The sequence below is a fragment of the Cavia porcellus genome, unplaced genomic scaffold (assembly GCF_034190915.1).
Source record: "Cavia porcellus strain 051 isolate PalLab524CR breed Dunkin Hartley unplaced genomic scaffold, mCavPor4.1 scaffold_5, whole genome shotgun sequence".
Taxonomy (NCBI): domain Eukaryota; kingdom Metazoa; phylum Chordata; class Mammalia; order Rodentia; family Caviidae; genus Cavia; species Cavia porcellus.
The window spans coordinates 106,378,819-106,384,961 of record NW_026947488.1 but is presented as its reverse complement, the minus strand read 5'-3'; the positions used below and the strand labels follow the sequence as shown (position 1 = coordinate 106,384,961).

At 37.6% G+C, this 6,143-nt stretch overlaps 1 long non-coding RNA gene across 1 annotated transcript in view; it reads right to left on the bottom strand.

The window, feature by feature from the left end:
- Positions 1-6,143, bottom strand: part of LOC106027413 (uncharacterized) — a 127,774-nt gene that overhangs the window by 19,350 nt on the left and 102,281 nt on the right. The window lies entirely within an intron of this gene.

The following is a 6,143-nucleotide window of genomic DNA, read 5'->3' as shown; positions in this document are numbered from 1 at the left end:
GACATAATAGAAGAGAGATGGGCCCAGAAGCCAATCATTGATAAAGCTGGGTGAAAGGAGGAGGGCTCTTCCCAGCCCTCTTGTAGAAGTGCTCACTGAGAGTTCAGTGCAGAGTGCCTAGAACTGAGCTCTCATCAAGTTTCTGTGACCTCTTCTTACTGAGGACTGGAAAGGATCCTTGGACATCCTCAAGCATAGCCATGGTAACTTGATGGTATAGGAGCTGGGATTGGGATGGAATTTTGGCAGGTCTGGAAGGTATTGGGCAGAACCCCTGTACACCCAGAGTGTCTTTTGCACAGCCTCAGGCACAGCTGTGTTTAAGGAGTGCAGTGCTTTGGAGGCAAACCTGAAGTCTGTCCTCAAAATGAGAAAACACTATCATTTGAATTCTTTATGTGAGACTTCTACTTGCAGTAATGTTATGGCATGAGCAGAACTCATAATCTCATGACACTGTGTGTTATGAGTTCTGAAACCAAAATAAAAATGAGAAAGCTCCTTGACTTCGGGAATGTTTCCTATGTGGGTAGACAGCCGTGAGGATACACCTGGCTCTATGGATTTAAAATAGATCTCTGTCTTTGTTTCCTTTTTTTTCTTTTATGTTTTATTATTTATTGTTTGGATACAGAGTGTATCTCTGTAGTCTGGCCTGCCCTTGAGCTCCAGGCCATCCTGCTCCATCTGTCTCCAGGGTGAGGAGATTACAGCCCTGAGTCACTGCACCCAGAAAAAGAAATACTTTGAGCTGAGGTTCTCCAACCCTTTTCTTCAGCCTGTGGGGTCTACAGGAAACAGGTTTTAGACATAAACTGGATGTTTGTTTTTACATTTCTGTTACCTCAGGAGTTTAGTAATTAGCACCTGCAAGTCACTCTGGTAGACTAGAATCTGCAATTTATTGTGAAGCTCAAAGTCCTAGGTCATGGTCCATTCTGATTTTAATTCTTATCCCAGCCACTACTTTTGCAACTTTACCTCAGGCCATTTCCTAAGCAAGTGCCTTATTTATAAGCTAAGTAGATAAATAACTTTTTACAATTGAACTACTGAAGCAAGTGTTTTCTTAAAGTTTAGAATGTTGTGAGGTATTTGGGGAATGGTGATGCACTAGCTCCTGAGTGGAAATTTCTTGCTGAGAACAACTTCCTGTAGGTGCTGCCTGCTAATCCCACACTGAGAAAAACAGCAAACTGGTGTCTACAGGGATGTAGAGATCTGATAAACATGAGAGTGGAAATGGAAGTAGGTTTCAAAACTGCAAACATTTGTTACATTTGGGTTGTGCTTTAGTTTGACCTGAAATTTGAAGCACTGAGTAGGGTGTGGGGGCACATGCACTTAAATCCAGCACTCAAGAGGCTGATACAGGAGAATCCTTGCAAGTTTAAGATAAGCATGGTGCATGAAGTGAGTTCCAGGACAAGGCATCCTGAGTTACATCATGAGTCCTTGTCTCAAAAAGAAATTTAAATGATGAGATGGACTGTTTTACTTAAGCAGAGGTATCTTCACATGGTCAGGATCTGCATGAGTATTAAAGAATAATGACAAAAGTTTTAATAACATGTGCCAATATGATGGAAAGGAAATGGGAGAGCAGGGGCATTTGGAGGAAGGCCCAATCAGCAGCCAGCTCAGTAAAGCACTTCTGAGGTGAGTTTGACCTATTGTGACAGCACTGAAGGATTGTCTGCTTGGTAGATCTGAGAGTAGGAAAAAGCTCACAGGCCTATAGAAAGGAGGGAAACTTAGTCATGGATAAAATCTTTTTCTATGTCTTTTGATCAGCTCTCCTAATCATCTCTGAGGTAAGATAGGTAGTTAGGACCCTAGTATTGAAGGTTTGGAAATATGTTGGGCATCACAACTAAAATAACATGGGAAGGAGTTTCTTTTGGACACCAAAGATTTCAAGATACATTTGTTGTTTCTTATTGTCCAGTGACTGACCTTAGAAATCTGGTCCTTATTAACATCCTCCAAATTTTGAAAAAAGATTTAGTTAATAAAAACCTTTTGGCATTTAGAGATGAGGTCTTACTTCTTTGCACATGGTCGCAAGAAGAGTTGAGTCTTTGCCAGCACTTTGACTGCTGAGTTTGATATAGGGGAATGAAATTGTCTACCCTTTATATGTGCAGCAGAAATTCATGTTGTTTTAAACTTAAGAATGAATTTTAGGTACAACCAAGGTTAAGAGAAGAACTATTTATTGAGTGAAAGAATGCTCCTGTGAGAGAGACAGAAGGGGTCCCATGTGGATTGCCAAAGACTCTCATTTTCTAGGAATTTTTATAATGTAAAACAATGAGATGAGGCAAGTCTAAAGACAAATCAATAACTCACAAGACAAGCAAGCAAGAGGTGGGAAAGAGCTATGGTCAAACATTCAGTTTACTTCCTCAGGAAAAATTGACTAAATCAGAGACAAATGGGGAATTGAGTCACATAGCAAGCTAGCATTCTTTATGGATCAGTGACTTTTTCTGTAGCTGGTTAGAATGGTAACTCCTATCTTCTCAAGGTGATCCATACCTAATCCCTAAGGATTATCCTTAAGGGTGTGGTTGTATTTCTTTGTCATCTATCTTGAGATCTGGTCCACAGCATGTGGTGTGTGTCTCTTCCAAAGCCACCAGATATTTGGTCCTCTGTGGGGGCCCTTCCAGAGTCTAGCCATTTCTGATGGATGTAATGTTTCTAACTAGCTCAACTGCCAGTGAGGGGATGACAGAAATATTCTTCTTTGATTGTGATGGTTGTGCCTCTGCTTTGCTGGAGGGAATTGGGCCTCCTTCTTTAGTTCACACAGTCCTTAATGCTCACAGCCTCATGCATCATCCATTGTAATGCTAGGGACTCAGGAATGCACTGCCATGCCTGCATCAGTGTTTTATTTTCATGTCACCCAATTTCACCAAGAATTCATTGTTGGGGGAACATAAACAACACTGAGTCTTGGTGATACACAAATTTAATGCCAGCCTCCTGGGAAAGTTAGGAGTGCTAATAATCAAGGCCACCCTGAATAACTGAACCTTTTCAATGCATATGAAAAGGTTCATAGATGCATATGAAAAGTTTATGTCCATCTCAAATTATCTTTTCTAAAGTCCATGGGGCCCTTGGATAATGAAGAGAAAATGTTTGAGTATAAACTTATATAGAATTTTTAAGTTGACACACAGTTTGTACTTGCGATACATGGCTCAATGTGAAGTTTATATGCTCATGTTGGAGGATACAGAGATCAGTCTCTTGTTTTTGAAAAAGGACACCATGGGTGAAAAAACAGTGATTCACAGTGTGCTGCGTTCAGTGAGGTACATGTGATATTTAGTGTTGTATTATGAATTTCTCTTTCTGTTATATCTGAAATACAGATCAAATACAGCATTTGTATTCAGCAGCTTGAAAAAAATCTAATGCTTAATTATAGTGCTTGCAATAACAGGTTTGTTTTTTGTGCATATTCAATTCATTTTGTTGGCGCTTAGTTTTAGTTTGATCAAGTCATTTTCCTTATGAAACTCAAATATCTCTTTTGCGTTATTCCTTCCAGTCTTCAAATTATCTCCTGTAGTACAGGAGCCTCACTTACCCAGTTGTTTCCATTTTAGATAGCTGTATTCACCTGTTTCTCTTGAGCAGCTCTATCAGGAGAGCAGTGCAATCCTGTTTGGAAATGTGAACACTACTCTGGGTATTTTGTGTCTATGTTTCCATGGATTTTTTATTATTGTTGTATTGATTTGGCCCCATATGGTCGTACTGCTTGACCTATATCCTCCAGACAAGAGGATAAAATGGAAATTTTAAATTAGTGGAAACTGAGCTGAGAGGTTAGCATTAAGTTTATAATTAGACACTACAAGTGTTTCTCTAATATACCTTTTAATGTCATCTCTGTAACACAGCTTAAGGTTTATAATTTCAACTGAGTGGTGTGATTTATCATCAGAAGGATTTGTATTTTCAGGAGTTTCACCTCTTTAAAAGGAGAGGAGTTGCTAAGGTATCTAGGACTTTATTAGAGTACAAACTACATGCTATATAGCACTTTATTAGAGTACAAACTACATAACTATATTTGAGTGAGCATACAGAAATAGTTCAATAAGGTGACTAGAGCATGAAAATCACTAGATTCAGCTCCTGGGGCCTTCACTCAAGTAGAATGGGGAGTTGAAAATGCCCAGGAAAAATAGGCAAAGCACATTGTGTATTTTGTGATTAATTATTCCACATAAAATCAGATTAGAGCATATTTCATTTTTCATGATATGAATTACTGCTTTAAATACATGAGGGTGACATAGTACTCTTGAGTAGGACAGACTGCAGAATATTGGAATGATTGTGTCTAATGTACAGATAATTTGGGAATCTTTTTTTTCTGAGGAAGGGATTCTAGTGGTTATAGGGCTTTACTGGTAAAATGTTTCTTATCTCCTGCAAAGATTTAAGAGAATCAGAAAATAATTACTAGTATGAAGAATATCTGTGAAGGGAATTCTTATGAAAATAAAGATCAATATTTTGTAATGATTATTGTAGTGTGTCTCATGATAGTATGAATGTCCCAGTCCATTTTTAATGCTCTGCACTTCTTTGTGAATTACTGATCTATAGCACATGGCAAATGACTCACTTTGCATGTACTTGACAACAACCAATATGACCTGGTTGGAATAATAAGGGGGAAACAAGTCTCTTAGTTTTTTGTGCATGGGCATAGGTACTTGTCATTGCCTTATGATATTGGCTTCAGGTTGCTCATGTTCTCAGAATCAAATCTTCAACCTTTGAGTGGAGATTCTTCAGGAGAGAGAGAGAGCCTGAGAGTACCATGTACCAGATGTAATCTCATGGGTCATGTTTCCTTGCAACATGAAGCCACACCCATACATGTCTTTCCTAATAACCTCAAATATCTTCCAACACCGAGAATGTGACAGAGTTCTAGGCATCAGGCAAGCAAAGGTGAGTATTTACTTTGGAAAAATTAGTAAGCCACAAGAGATTAGCATTCATCCCTTGAGATGGAAAGGTCTATTACAGAAAATTTACATGCTGAATCCTTATCTTCTCAAAGGGCCAGAATTGAGGTTGGGACACTGGACGCAGCCTTCCTTCTGCTCTCCACCTAGGTTTAGTTTTCATAAGTCTTGAATCCATTATAGTGACACTGTTGGATATTTTAACTGAGTCATAGGAAATGCCAGGGACATCTAACTATGATATATAAAATGCAAGTTTAATATGAGGACTCAAGCAGACAAATAGTGTCCTCCACATTGAGTTTCATTGTAATGATGTTGAATTCCAGAAGCAATGAACACACCCTCAGAATTCTAAGTCCTTCTAGGATGTTTAAAAATCACATGAGAACTTTTTTTTAAAGTTTAACATCACTAAATTTTAAAATACATATTACTATGGCTATGATGAAAATAATAACTAGGAGCCTTCCAGGCATGTGTAAACTACTGTCTTACATCTAGGGCCATGCAATAAATGAATAAATTGTTGAATACATTAGGTTCTATATCTTATAATAAGAGTTGGATGTTATGTTAGGAATTTAAATAAAAGAAGGTGAAATAATACAATAAAGGACAACTTGCAAAGGAGTTGCCTGTTAAAAACACAAATTGATCTCTGAAGTAGTGCATTCACATGTACAAGCAATTTGTTTTAAACTGGGAATCAAACTCACAATGCCACATTGCCAGGTAAGCACTGTGCTGCTCAGCTATATCCCTGATCTTGTACAAGAATTTTTCCTCTGTGTGCAGAGAAAGAAGCACCATTGCTCATGTAATTATTATACTTCTTTGATAGTGACTGGACATTGTTGAAAAGGACACACTAAATGATGTACTTTATTCTCTTTATATGTTTCATACATGGTGTTCATATTTTTTAAATTATGTTGGTGTGAATTGCATGTGGTATAATGCTCATAATTTCAATCAATTGGGTTTTTTTCTTTTTTTTTATTTAAGGAGAAAAAACAGAAAAAGGCTACAATTAATACAAAATTTAAAAAATAAACAGTAAGAAATCACTAGTTAATAGATTACATGTTCTCATCTTAGAAATAGTTGTTCAAGTTACAAAATTAAAACTTATAA